This window comes from Lepidochelys olivacea (genome assembly GCF_965140295.1).
Source record: "Lepidochelys olivacea isolate rLepOli2 genome assembly, chromosome: 4".
NCBI classification, from domain to species: Eukaryota; Metazoa; Chordata; order Testudines; family Cheloniidae; genus Lepidochelys; species Lepidochelys olivacea.
In genome coordinates this window covers 86,848,209-86,863,455 of record NC_140414.1, presented here as the reverse complement: position 1 = coordinate 86,863,455, position 15,247 = coordinate 86,848,209, and the positions used below count along the sequence as shown (strand labels likewise).

General features: G+C 45.5%; 1 protein-coding gene across 3 annotated transcripts in view; it reads left to right on the top strand.

Annotated features, from left to right (window-relative positions):
* The first annotated feature begins 1,921 nt into the window (after positions 1-1,921).
* Positions 1,922-15,247, top strand: part of ACSL1 (acyl-CoA synthetase long chain family member 1) — a 65,364-nt gene continuing 52,038 nt past the window's right edge. For 2 of the 3 annotated variants that reach the window (XM_084626852.1, XM_084626853.1), the window contains exon 1: positions 1,922-2,062. The gene's annotated coding sequence lies outside the window, so the exon portion shown is untranslated. Of the gene's footprint in view, positions 2,063-13,187; positions 13,340-15,247 lie in introns of those variants that run through there. The other variant, XM_084626854.1, reaches the window with a different exon arrangement.

Here is a 15,247-nt window from a genome sequence, read left to right as displayed (position 1 = left end):
TCACCTAGGAGGGGTCCTATCACACGTGGTGTACGTCCCTCCCACCCCCAAACTGCCCACCCCGCAGCCATGCCCATCTTGTCAGGCACTCTCAGGAGAGGGATAATCGGTGACACTGTGCGTGGCACTAGGTAACTCGAGGGGGTTAAAGACCATGAGTGTCGAGGAAGCCCCCCCGCTCTAGGACACCAGGTAACTCAGGAGGGTGGAAGACCACGAGTGTCAAGGAAGCCCCCCCGCTCTGGGCCCAGGCTAGCCTGAACACTTCTGCCTCCTGAAGGCTGCTATGTTATACCTTGTGTTTGCTTTTGTTTTGTTGCATAGTTTTGCTTTATCCTTTTTGGTGACTCTGTAAGTGTTACACAAATCAAACTTTTTTCTGCTTCAAAAAGAAAACAACAACAAAAAACAAACACTCTCCTGCTGCCCTCTGGCCGTGCTGTATCACAATTGCAAGATGATGAAGTTTTGCAGGCTGTGAAAGTAAATTTGGAATCCATGAACGTCCTGTAATCACTGGCATGTGTTTGTCCTCAGGAAGTCAGGATAATACAAGAAAATCCACCATGGATGGCAACTTTATGGACTCCTCCAGAAACAAATCTAGATGTCTGAAAACTCCTTTATATTCTTTACTTCAATTTCTTTATCTGTGAGATGCTGAGTGTTTCCTGTGTGGTTGATCTCTTTCAGCTTCCACAGAGGACACTTTGAGTACTTTGCAAAACCAGGCCCTTATTTTTCAACCACTCTGACTAAAGACGTGGATGAAACTATGGTGGATTTTTACAGCTGTCTTACAATTGCACAGCTAGGGAACAATGTATGTACTAATTACTTGATGCTTGTTTGTAAAATCTAACAATGGAGAAAAATGCATGACATTGGTCACTATGGTTTCAGTTTTTAATCCCATGTTTGACCTTCTGAATAGCCACTACCACATTTCTCTTCTTTCCATGTAAATTTGACTGGATTTTCAAAAAATCCTTTCTGCTCACTAAAGTGTGACCTGCTTCTGTATTTTTTATTTTCCTAGACATCTTCCTTTGGGGGGGGGGAAGGTTGTTATATAAATATTAGTCTGTTTACTATACTAATGTAACATAGATTATACTGACCTAAAAGTGTCTATAAAGTTACAGAGGTGAGAAGGAAAGTGAATCAATGTTTGGGGGAAGTACGGTGCTGTTAGTCGTAGAAACAAACCTCCCCAGCTATGGTCCAGTTAGGAGCTGTGAAACTGTGAACCCACATTTGTGGATATGATGTGCACTTAGGCAGAGTAGAAGAAACCTCAGAGACAGGTATAAAGAACGTGGAGTATTTGTGGCACCTTAGAGACTAACAAATGTATTTGAGCATAAGCTTTCGTGGGCTAAAGCTCACTTCAGGACTGATGACGAGGGACACTGATTTGTTCCGGTGAGATCTCTTTACCCAGTTTCCCCCTAGTTGGAACAAGAGCCTACTTTACAACTCCCTGTTTCGGAAATAGTTTTTTGTCTTGTCTTCTCCACCCTCCATTTTCAAAGCTTCAGCTGCACATATGCATTCTCTCCCTCCCCCGTACCTCTTCCATTTTCTCCCTCCCTGCCATTTAACTCTGGACCTGAGCAAACAGCTCTTGGCTCGTCTCTAACGCCGCCTGGGGTCACGTTTGATCCCGGGAAGCACTGGGAGCTGGGCTCGGTCTGTGCAGCACGCTGCTGGGCCCGCCAATGGATCTGGCTCTTTCGGCCGCCCCCAGCCCGGACCCCTCTCTCCCCGGCCCTGTCCCCCACCCGGCCGCGGCGCTCCGGCCGCGCGCCCTGCTCTCGCTGGTTACTTGTCTTCGCCCAGGCCCTGCTGCCTCGCTCCTGGCCCGCGGCGGCTCGGCTACCCCGCCGGCCCTAGCGCCCGCCGGCTCCGGGGGCAGAGAGGGGCGGGCGCGGCGCACACGCAACACGCCGCTCCGGCGGCGGCTTGTGGGGGCGGCTTAAATAGGACGGGCCGGGGGCCGGCGTTGCACTGTCAGGGCGGAGGGCGCTGGTTGACAGCCCTGTAGCTGCTACGCCGGGCGGTGAGTGAGTGAGGCAGGCGGTGCCGCCGCCCGGGCGCGTTGCTCCCAGCGGGGGGTTCGGGGAGGGGGCTCCGCTCGGTGCGAGCTGCCGCCTGGGCTCTTCCCGGGCCGCGGAGGCGCCGCGAGGCGATGCCGGCTCCTTCCCCTTCCCCTGCCGCAGCCCGCCGGCGAGAGAGCGCGAGGGGCCGGCGGAGCCCCTGGCGCTGCGGTTGTTCTGCCGCCTGCCCGGGCCTCTTGGGCGCTCCGCGGCTGATCGCTCTGGCTGACACGACGCTGTCTGTCTCCGGCGCGCCGGGAAGCTGGGGCTCTGGCAGGGGCCTCAGCCCGAAGCTGATCAGATGGCTTGAAAGCCTCCTCTCCATTTCCGTGTGTTAGGGAAGCGCCGGTGCAGCTAGTGGGCTGGCAGACCCCCCTCCCCGTCTCTGCGTGGTGACTGTGGAAACCGGCTCTGTGCTCTTGGTTTCACTGCAGGACCGTTCATGTGGTGCTATGCCGCACAAGAGCTTGCACTCCACAAGCAAAGCCTGCACTAGTGCGAACAAAAGAGCACAAGTCTTGTGGGAGGGGACTTGGTTCTAGTTTTCTAGAGCAGTGTTTCTCAACAATGGGTACTCCTTTTCTTTTTGCAAATACAGACTAACACGGCTGTTACTCTGAAACCTGTAACAATGGGTCTGTGGACCAGTGCAAGTCCCTGGGATCTCCTGGACACAGTTTAGGAAGGCAGCAAGCCAGTCCCTGGTATCAAAAAGGTTGAGAAATGGTGTTCTAGAGGGTGTACTGCTGAACTTCTAAAATAGAAGTTACAGATATAGGGCCATGTGTGGTGGTTGAGTTTCAGTGAAAACTGCCTAGTGACCCTCCTGTATTGGATCTCAGAAGTCACTCTGAAAGTGACTCTGTCCTATCTAATTAAACAACCTCTGCTTAGTGCTAAGAAATGGTAGACTTGTACAGATCAGTGCTATGCTGTATTGTGCTACTGGGGTTATAGGTATGTGAGACTTCCCTTGGTATGAGTTAGCTTTCCCTTGTTTAAAGGGACACTAGAATTAACCCTCTAAGCATTGTAACATTGTTGCTTTTTAATATGTTACTGAAATGTGCTCCTCAGGCATCTGTTCCTCTTCAGTTAAGTGAAAACTGGACTGGTCAGTGTTGTTTCTCTGGGTCTTGCATATAACAGTGATACATGATCAGAGGTCCCATGCAGGGTTTCAAATCCAATCTGAGGCTGTTCTTGTGTTAAAGCTAAGGAAAGCATTAGATCTAAACTGTGTAAACTGAAGCTAGTTTGGTGAAAAAGTGGCATTTGTTTCTGCAGGTCTAGTTCTCCCTACTTTCAATGACTGAGTAGAAACTCTACTCCAAAGGGATGCTGTCAGGTCAAACTGGCTTGAAGTTTTATATTTAAAGCCAAAAGCTCTTAGACTAATTCCTTTCTTCGTTAAATGTTGGTTGAGCAACACTGTTTAAACACACCTTTTTCTGAAGGGTCTATAGTCCAAACATTGTGGTGTTACTGTAATGTAGTGGTTCTCAACCTGCAGCCTGCATGTGGCCCAATTAACACACAGCTGTGGCCCAGCTGTGCGCTGAAGGCTGCCTGGCAGGTTTGGGGTCTGGGACTGCTGGCCACACTGAGGGTCTAGCAGTGTCCAGTGTCCCTGCTGCCCAGAGCTCCACTCCTGGCCTCACTTTGTGGAGGGGTCTATGGGCGGGAGGCACTGGACAAGGGGGGTGCTGTGGTTCTCAACCTGTGGCCCAGGTAATACATTATGGGCTGCATATACGGCCCACAGTGATAAATAGATTTATCCACTGCTGTAATGTATTAGAGCCAGAAAGTGAAAATGATACTCTACTCTAATACAGGACCTGACTCTGATTCATCTCTGAACTGATGTAACTCTCAGGACTCTGTGTGCAAGCTAAAACAACTGATACCTTTATCATGCTACTTTCTTAAATATAACTGGATGCCTTTTTAAAATGGTTTTAATAACTAGTAATACAGCTAAGAATTGAACACTTGAACCAGAGGGTCCCTTATGTGTGGTATATGAACTTGTACAGCATTCATTATAAACCGTCAAAGGTAGACAGGTTTCAGAGTGGTAGAGTCTCTTAATACAGAATAAGGAAAATTAGCTTTTTAAGGGCTTCCTATTAAGTTGAAGCCACTAGTTTTTAAACATTCTACCCTTTTCAAAAATCTCTCATTCTGGTTTATTAATTCTTTAGTGATACTAAGTTGGGTTAATGTAGAATAACTTCTTTGTAGGACTAGGACTGTGTTTTAAGGGCAAACATAGTATCTTCAGATGTCAGTGTTCAACAAGAATGTGTAATCTCAGCACTCAAAGCTGTAGTTCCTAAGTTTCAAAGGAGAACCTATGGACGATCAGGCATATTTGGAGAATTGGGTTCAAAGGGGTGTCTGCAACATAGGTGTCTGGTGTGGGGTAGAGTCCAGGATGCCCTGGTTGGATCCTATGATAGGGCTTGATAAGGCAGTTACTTTAGACATTAACCTTTCCTATCTACTTTTCCGTACCTAGTTGGGAAAACTGTTCGAAAATGGCTTTAGCAAGCTTTTCTCTGGCTTACACTGTTCAGGCAAAGCAGTCTCTAACCCTGTTCTTAACCAGTTAACTAATGTTAATATATTTGTAATCTGGCTGGGGGCATACTCTTGGAGTGGCTTGGCAAGAAATTTTGGACATTGATACGCTTAAGTTTCCACAGGAGTGCATTAAGCACACGGGCACACTTAAAGACCTCTCCTTGCAAACAATAATAGTACAGGTTGTCCAAATAGCTTATTTTAATGTTCCAATTAAGCATATGATATGGCTCTGTCTGGAGCTGTGCTGTTGGCCTTGCCAGTGTCAACTGCCAGAGTTGTCATGACTTTTCACTCTCTGAAAAGCAGCACTTCCTTATTCTCAATTAAGGAAATGTTCAGACCTTGATTGGTTGGGGAAAAATAAAGCTTACTATTTAATTCGTAACAGTACACACTCAAGAGTATGAGCAAACAACATGAGCCTTCCTTGACAACTGCAGTGAATAAACGAAATCTAAAAATGTTAAACTTGTACATTTTGGAACTTATTTTGCAACTTTAAGCAACAAATGTTAGGTTGGATTTGGGTCATCAATTTCATAAAGCAAAAAGTTTCTGGGTTTTTTCTGTCCTGGAAGCAAGGTTGATATTACTGCAAAACAAAACCACTCCTTCAAAAGGGAAGGAATGAAATGACTTTCTAGTCATCTTAGGCAAATTTTCCTGCTTTTGAATAAACTTACAAGTCTATCTGGTTGCATCACAAGATATGAATTACTAAATGTAAAAACTTTCACTTTGAAACTCTGCTCCTAGGGAATGAGTGTGCTGTTGTTGGGGGCACCTTGGTCTCCTTTGTATACTACTTCCAGCATTGGAAAACCACAAACTTTGCCATGTGGCTTTTGGTTTGGTTTTTGGGGTTGGGTTTTGTGGGAATAGACTTTTTTAATATTATAAACTATTTGGAGTGTTAATGACTAACAATCAGTGGACACCCTGATGAGATTGCTGTGGATAGTAGATAACCAATATCAAGAGAGGATGATAGTATTGGGCTAAAATCGGTGCTAGCACTTAATGGATTTTTCTATCCCTGCTCATAAGTACGCTTCAATGAAGAATGTGGTTGGCTCTACTAACTCTTCACTAGTCTGTTTCTTAAACTTTTATTTTCTCTGCCTGTGTTCTACAAGCAAGCATTCTGGCCAATAAAGCTGTATTGTTTGAGACTCTAGATCCGTGGGCCTCTGGCTGGCTGCCATGTCTGTTTTCTAAAATGTAGTCAAAACACATGAAATACTTTCTTGATATATTGCATGTAACTGACCACATAACATGCTTGTGGGAGCTATAGCAATCTCAAATGGGAGAGGAAGTGGTGGTATGCCTAGTTATGAATGGGAGAGGTGTTCCATGAGAATTTCCCTAAGACATGGCCCATACTGTGAGGAAAAACGTATGCTCTGCTGCATTGCCTTGATCACTTAAGACTACAACTCTGAGGCATGGAGGGGGAGGGGCTTGCAGTTTTCCAACCCAGCCTGACCTGTCAAAATTGGGACACTTCAAAGCACTAACTACTCTAGCCTTAGTTTCTACATTAAATTATGGGTGTCAGTTTGTCTTCAGATGACAAGCTATGGTCCATTTGAAGAAGAAAAAAAACCCCTTCAATTAAAAGCCTACTAGATATTTTTCTCGTAAGCCACCTGTACTAGAAGCTTGTCTATCGCTGGCTGAAAATAGCTTCCTTACCAGAAAGCAAAAAAATTATACTTGGAGCCAAGACACTCTTGGTGACTGATTTTTCCCAATGGTGATCACTTCTGATGGCTTAAGGCCCTGTTCTGCAAACACTTCCACGCAGTCCTGTGGAGGAGAGAGAAGGGCTTGTGGGACAAGGCATTTAGGCTCTTTCTGCATGATGTACAATCCTTAAATCCAGAATCCTTAATATAAGAATGACCATGAGGGGTCAGACCAATGGTCCATCTAGCCCACTATCTGGTGTTCTGATAGTGACCAATGCTGGGTGCTTTGGAGGAAATGAATAGAATGGGCAATTATTGAATGATCATCCCCTCTTCTCCACTCCCAGCTTCTGACAGAGGCTAGGGACACTCAGAACATTGGGTTGCATCCTTGACCATCTTAGCTAATAGTGTGGTGTGTAGTTTTTTTTGTTCCCCCTTTCTTATATCACATTGCTCCCACCAATAAGTTTTTGGCATGTTAAGTTGTAGCAATCGACTAGTGGAAAGGAATTTCTTCTCACTTAATGCAAACTACTTGCTGCAGGTGACTAAAAAGGAACTGCAGTATAGTGTATTAGGGCTTGTCTACACTGGCAGTTTACAGTGCTGCAGCTTTCTCACTTGGGGTGTGAAAAAACACCCCTTGAGCGCTGTAAGTTTCAGCTCTGTAAAGTGCCAGTGTAGACAGTGCATCAGCACTGGGAACTATTCCCCTTGTGGAGGTGGGTGGTTTTTTATAGTGCTGGGAGAGCTCTCCACGTTGGTGCCACGACTACACAGCCATGTTAAAGTGCTGACGCAGCAGAGCTTTAACATGTCTAGTGAAGACATGCCCTTAGTCCTGGGACAAGGAATCATTGAGAACTCTTTTACATAAAGGGGGAATCAGTAGACCTGATTCTTGTAATACTATTTGAGGAGTGAGTAAGGGTTGTGAACCCAATCACTTCCAGTAAGGTACTTATTGAGCTCCTTGTTCTAGTCTTGAATGCTTTAGCAGTATCTATTTATCTGTGTTGTGACTTTAGTCTAAAGGATTGGAGTTTAAATGCCTGAACACTAGTTCCTTGTGACATGATCTAAATTAAACTTGCCTGACTCTTACTTAACCTTTCTGAGATTGCAGGTGACTAAGTGTGTATAAGAAGCTAATTCTTGCACTCTGTCTCATTCATCATTCAGAAGGTATATGATGACTTTACATGTGTGCTGAGCTGTATTTTCCTGGAACTATCAGAATGAGTAAAATACAATGATTTTTGTCGGTTATGCTGCTGGTGACTCCACGAAAGTGCTTCTGTGTCTGACCAGCAATAAGCTTTTGCAGAACAATGCCCATCTTGGGTGCCTTTTGTGAATGAACCTACTGCAAACAGAGAAGCTGGGGTGTTGCTGCACACGTCAGTAGAAAGTTGTAGATGTGTTCATTCTAATTGGAATGATAGGCTTAAACATCACTTCTGAGACAGTGCAAGCACTCATAATTAGCTTCCTATTAATTATGGAGGTGAGAACAATTTTAGTGTTCAGTGGTCCAACATATCCAGAAGTGGATCAGCCTCAGTCTAAATATTAGGGCAACTGGTTATAATTTATACAATCTTAATTTGTGGTGCTACCAGCTTCACCTACAATAATCTAACTCTTAAAAGATGGTTGGGTACAGTCTTGTCATGTAGTGCTATACTGTCAGACTTGAGAACTTAATGTCCAGTTCAGCATGCCCTCAAGTTACCTTTTGGACACTATTCTGACTCTAAAATACAGCTGCTGTTCCCCTGAATATCTAAAGGAGTTAGCCATACATTTGAGGGCAGAATTGAGTGCCCACTTCAAATGTATTTCCTAGACATGCTGCTGTGTAAAGACTGCTGAGAAATGCTCTAATCCTCAGTGTGCTTGCAGTTTGCAGGGTAGAAAGAGAAAATTATCTTAAGTGCTAGATCAAATTCACACTGCTGCAAGGGCAGGTTATAGACTTTATTAGGAATACTCAGGGCTTGCCTACATGTATGGGAGGACTGATGCTGTGGCGATTGATGCATCAGCCGTTGATTTTAGTGGGTCTAGTGAAGACCCACTAAATTGACCGCCAATCACTCTCCCGTTGACTCCTGTACTCTAGCGGATCAAGAAGAGTAAGGGGAGTCTGTGGGAGGATGTCTCCTATTGACATCGCACAGTGTGGACCCTGTGGTAAGTAGATCTAAGCTACATCAATTTGAGTTACGCTTTTCACGTCACTCGAATGGCATAGCTTAGATTGACTTTTCCATTTAGTGTAGACAAGGCCTCAGAAGGCCATATGAGACTGATGGACCAGATTTTCAGGGGCAGTGTCACAACCCTATAATCACTAGAATAATCTGGCTGTAGAATCAATCTAACTAGTGTTGGGAGGTTTACACTAGCACAACAGGTTTCAATGCTTTTTCATTTGCAGACCCCTAAAAATTTTCAAATGAAGGTGCCAGACCTTTCTGGAAACTCAACCTGTGGTCCATGGACCCCGATCATAGCAGTCTTAGACTGAAAGCTGAATTCTGTTCAGTCAGTTAATGTGTTCAGCTTGGCATTTGACACAGTGAGCGAGAGGTTAGTCTGTATTCGCAAAAAGAAAAGGAGGACTTGTGGCACCTTAGACTAACCAATTTATTTGCGCATAAGCGTTCATGAGCTACAGCACTAAACTGTGGGCTTCTATGGTAACTATAACACTTCTGGGTTTTGACCTGTAGGTGGGGGTACTTGCATATTATTGCTTGATCAGAAAAACAGAATGCCCTTTTCTGGGATCTGAAACTTTATTTTCTATGCCCTGCAACTGAAAGCTCTTTCTACCTCTGTGGACCAAAAGGTGAGAGGCAGGTTGAAAACTACTGCACTAGCTCTAGTGGCATAGATCACTACAGCAGCTTCTATGCCTTCTGCTTTCCCTGTTGCTTGTGTGAGGGTGACTGGGCTTCCTTTTAGAGTAGCAGCCGTGTTAGTCTGTATTCACAAAAAGAAAAGGAGTACTTGTGGCACCTTAGAGACTAACCAATTTATTTGAGCATAAGCTTTCATGAGCTACAGATCACTTCATCAGATGTATTCAGTGGAAAATACAGTGAGGAGATTTATATACACACAGAACACGAAACAATGTGTGTTACCATACACGCTGTAAGGAGAGTGATCACTTAAGATAAGCTATTACCAGCAAGGGGGGGGGGAACCTTTTGTAGTGATGATCAAGATGGGCCATTTCCAGCAGTTAACAGGAACGTCTGAGGAACAGTGGGGGGCGGAGGGGGGAATAAACATGGGGAAATAGTTATACTTCATGTAATGACCCATCCACTCCCAGTCTCTATTCAAGCTTAAGTTAATTGTATCCAGTTTGCAAATTAATTCCAATTCAGCAGTCTCTCTTTTGGAGTCTGTTTTTTGAAGTCTTTTTGTTGTGACCTTTAGGTCCTCAATTGAGTGACCAGAGAGATTGAAGTGTTCTCCGACTGGTTTATGAATGTCAAGAATTATAACATCTGATTTCTGTCCATTTATTCTTTTACGTAGACTGTCCGGTTTGGCCAATGTACATGGCAGAGGGGCATTGCTGGCACATGATGGCATATATTACATTGGCAAATGTGCAGGTGAACGAGCCTCTGATAGTGTGGCTGATGTGATTAGGCCCTATGATGGTGTCCCCTGAATAGATATGTGGACATGGTTGGCAACGGGCTTTGTTGCAAGGATAGGTTCCTGGGTTAGTGGTTCTGTTGTGTGGTGTGTAGTTGCTGGTGAGTATTTGCTTCAGCTTGGGGGGCTGTCTGTAGGCAAGGACTGGCCCGTCTCCCAAGATTTGTGAGAGTGATGGGTCGTCCTTCAGATGATGCGTTGGAGAGGTTTTAGTTGGGGGCTGAAGGTGATGGCTAGTGGCGTTCTGTTTTCTTTGTTGGGCCTGTCTTGTAGTAGGTGACTTCTGGTTACTCTTCTGGCTCTGTCAATCTGTTTCTTCACTTCAGCAGGTGGGTATTGTAGTTGTAAGAATGCTTGATAGAGATCTTGTAGGTGTTTGTCTCTGTCTGAGGGGTTGGAGCAAATGCGGTTGTATTGTAGAGCTTGGCTGTGGACGATGGATCATGTGGTGTGGTCTGCGTGAAAGCTGGAGGCATGTAGGTAGGAATAGCGGTCAGTAGGTTTCCAGTATAGGATGGTGGTTATGTGACCATCACTTATTAGCACCGTAGTGTCCAGGTAGTAGATCTCTTGTGTGGACTGGTCCAGGCTGAGGTTGATGGTGGGATGGGAATTGTTGAAATCATGGTGGGATTCCTCAAGGGCTTCTTTTCCATGGGTCCAGATGATGATGTCATCAATGTAGCTCAAGTAGAGTAGGGGCATTAGGGGATGAGAGCTGAGGAAGCATTGTTCTAAGTCAGCCATAAAAATGTTGGCATACTGTGGGGCCATGCAGGTACCCATAGCAGTGCCACTGATTTGAAGGTATACCTTGTCCCTATATGTGAAATAGTTATGGGTGAGGACAAAGTCACATAGTTCAGCCACCAGGTTAGCCGTGACATTATCGGGGATACTGTTCCTGACAGCTTGTAGTCCATCTTCGTGTGGAATGTTGATGTAGAGGGCTTCTACATCCATAGTGGCCAGGATGGCGTTTTCAGGAAGATCACTGACTTCCTGAGGAAACTACAATCCATCGGTGGTGTCTCAAATAGCTGGGAGATAGCTGGTAGCGTAGGGCCTGAGGAGGGAGTCTACATAGCCAGACAATCCTGCTGTCAGGGTGCCAATGCCTGAGATGATGGGGCGTCCAGGACTTCCAGGTTTATGGATCTTGGGTAGCAGATAGAATACCCCAGGTTGGGGTTCCAGGGGTGTGTCTGTGCAGATTTGTTCTTGTGCTTTTTCAGGGAGTTTCTTGAGCAAATGGTGAAATTTCTTTTGATAACCCTCTGTGGGATCAGAGGGTAATGGCTTGTAGAAAGTGGTGTTGGAGAGCTGCCTAGCAGCCTCTTGTTCATATTCCAACCTATTCATGATGACGAGAGCACCTCCTTTGTCAGCCTCTTTGATTATGATGTCAGAGTTGTTTCTGAGACTGTGGATGGCATTGTGTTCTGTACAGCTGAGGTTATGGGGCAAGTGATGCTGCTTTTCCACAATTTCAGCCCGTGCACGTCGGCAGAAGCACTCTATGTAGAAGTCCAGTCTGTTTCGACCTTCTGGAGGAGTCCACCTAGAATCCTTCTTTTTGTAATGTTGGTAGGAAGGTCTCTGTGGATTAATATGTTCTGAGGCGTGTTGGAAATATTCCTTGAGTCGGAGACGTCAAAGCTCTTGTTGTGTGGTTTTTTTTTTTTTTTTTGTTTAAGCCCTTTGAGGCCACTGGCTACTAATGTAAGTTGATCAGTCTTTACTAGGGGTATGTCTAAACTATGAAGACTATACCAGCATAGCTACGTTGCAGGAGCTCTGGCTGGCAGCATCCTGTAGACACAGCCTACAGCAATGGAAGGGGTTTTCATGTTGGTGTGGGAACACTGCCTTCCCAAACAGCGGTAGGTACGTGAATGGAAGCACTCTTCCATTGGCATAGATGCATCTATACTGGGGGCTAGGTTATTATAGCTATGTCAGATGGTGTGGATTTTTTCATACACCTGACTAATGTTAGCTGGTAACTTTTCAGTATAGGCCAGACCTCTGCCTGGGTGGGAGGAGAAGTTCAGGAGAACTTGCTTTCATAAGTGCTAGATTAATTTCCTAGACTAAACTTAAGTCTGTATGCATCATATTAAAAGGACCATCTCTTGAGGTGGGTATCGGTTCCTGCAGCAGCACCCTCTCCTGTGCTGTGGTTTCATACGTGGCTGGAATGAGGTTCTAGACTGGGTCTCTTCCTCATTCAGGCTTTTAGACTTGGGTACTACAAGAACATCCCCTGCTAACTATGTACAGCAACATGCAGCAGTAAAAGGGGGAGAGGGGGAATGTAATGAATTGATGGCAATCCAGGTGCATTGCAGTACACTTAATGTAATAGCAATGGCCCACTTAGACATAAGTATAGTCTGGTAACTTTTAGAGGGACACTTTCCAAATGATGGGAGGAGGGGAAATCTTAGCAGATATCACTCAATTTGTAGGAGGCAGCAGTGGCAATCAACTAGAGCAAGTTTCCATAGTACTAGTCACTAAACCTTTCTTTAGTGCAAGACTCACAACCCCTTTGCTAGCCATTTTGCCAAATCTAAATGTTTGGCTATGTACACACTACAGCTTACATAGGTGTAAGTTATGTTGCTCAGGTGTGAATAAGCTTCACCCCCCCCAAGTGACATAAGTTACACTGACCGAAGTGCTTGAGTGTATATCGCTATGTCAGTGGGAAAGCTTCTCCCACCGACATAGCTACCCCTGCTGGTGGGGCTGGAGAACTAAGTCAACAGGAGAGCTCTCTTCCATCAGCTGAGTGTCTGCACTAACAGGACTACAGTGGTGCTGCTGTAAGCTCGCATAATGTAGCCATAGCCTTTGGGTGGAGAGAAACTATTGGTTCTTAAGTTTTCTCTCTGCAATACAGAAGCTGACTGCTACTCTCCTGTTTTCTTCCGTTGCACTGGAATGATGTCTGGTTACTGATAGACAATAGGGGAGTGCTTAGCCCTCTGTAAATAGATCATTGTACACCATGAGTGGGAGGAGCAAAGACTAGCAGTATCTTGCCAATTTTGCTTACTGCCTCAAATGATTCTGTCCTTGCTGTGAAGATCAGTCTTGGATGCTGTGCTCGTTACTTATGTGTCAGAAGGAAGCTTTCTTTGCCTGGGTGGCACAAAAGATTTTAACAGAACTGATCTGAAGAGCTCAGAAGGATTCTTTCTCAAGTGGAAAGTCGACTCTGCATGTCAGTATTTGGAAATTGATGCTGTTTCCCTAAAGGTAGGTATATTACAGAGTCTCTTTCAATAGAGTAACTTGAGAAAAGATCTAACCTATTTTCTTTCTGCCAAAACCCACTGCAAAACTAGCTGCTAATCTTGGTCATGGTACAGTAAAAGCTTCTTAATACAGTCTACTTTATATGTGAAAACTTTAAACTCTCTTGCATAATATGTCTTCAGGTGCATCTCTGTGCGTATCAGTTTGAGCATCACAAGCTTTTATGCTCCACAGAGTGAGTCTGCTTCCTTTAGGGCAGAGATTCTCAACCTTTTTCTTTCCGAGGTCCCCACAACATGCTATAAAAACTCCATGGCCCATCTGTGCCACAATAACTGATTTTCTGTATACAAAAGCTGGGGCCAGAGTTAGGGGGTATCAAGCAGGGCAATTGCCTGGGGCTGCCATGCCACAGGTGGCCCACATGAAGCTACATGGCTCAGGCTTCAGCTTCAGCCCCAGGTGGTAGGGCTCAGGGACCTGGGCTTCAGCCCCATGTGGTGGGACTTTGGCTTTCTGTCCTGGGCCCCAGTGTGTCTAATGCTGGCCCTGCTTGGACGCCCCCATGAAACCTGCTTGAGGCCCCCTATGGGGCCCTGGACCCCTGGCTGAGAACCACTGCTTTAGGGTGTACTGCTATGTCTTCCATTCTACAAGGAATGGTGCCACTTGCTACTCCTGTCATGTTTGACTAGGGTCCTGCATGTCACATTACATTCTCTGCCATTCAGATATCAGGATAACAAGCAAACAGCTTACTCAAAGGTCTCCAGCTTGCTAAAAGAGCAGTAATTAAAGATAATGTTGAAGTAAAAAGAAAACAGTACAGAGTTTAGGCATAGAAGTTTTTGGTTATCAGGGAATAAGGTACAGATTATCAAGGGGTGCAAAATTTGGTTTAGGAGCGGGTGGCGTAAGGAATACAAAACCTGCAATTTCCCCGATTGGGGGTAAAAGTTTAACAGCTCAATGTCTGTACTTTGACCCATGGGGGTATGTTGTCCATATAATGGCTATATTCAGGTGAGGAGTACAATGAGTGGATACGATGATGAGAATGGATCTACTCTCATTTGGTGGGATTTAATGTTCAATGAGTTTATGGTTCCAGTTCATATGGTCCAATGGAAAGTCTCTCAGTCCCTTTCCCATAGTTGATGCACGATGCTGTACCGGCTCTCACCTCCTGGTACTGTCGGTGGCCGGTGATGTGTTCGATGTAGATGTCCCTGGACCATCGGATGGTGTCCAAGACCATGAGGTTCCGCATGAGCCGTGCGTAGCATCGACCGATCCCACAGGTCTGCAGCACACGCTCGTTGCAGGGGTCCCAAGCGCCCAGGGCTCCAAATGAGTCACCTGCTCTTGCTGACTTTCCAGCACTATTTAACCTTGATAGCAGTGTGCTAGACCTGCCAATGACCAATAGATAGGATTGCTCATCTCTAAGAAAACAGATGAAGGATTGAGGTTGGCATGCAACAAAAGCAAGTGATCAGCCAGCTTTTGTCTTGCCTGTTTAAGGGCTGGGAAAAAATTGATTCGATTTCTTAAGGAGGCACTTGGAGATGAGGATCAAGCCTGCCCTGTAAGGGATGGGTGTGGGGTCTAGACCCATGAGTGGATTGTATGGGAGGTATCACAACAAAAGGGGGAGACCTTTCATCTTATGCAGATGCTGACTAGCTCATCTCAGATGAGCTAAGTTTGGCTGACATAGGGCCTTGAAGAAAAGGACCAGGTGCTAAAGTGTGTCTACTCTGGGTTGGGGGCAGGGAGACCTTTCAGCACCAAGTATGTGCCTAGGCCAACTAAGTTGAGCTCATGGGCCTTGCATTATGGGGCTAAAAATAGCAGTGTAGATGTTCCCCCTTGGGTGGCTCTGGGGGCTCTGAGGCCTCCCCCACA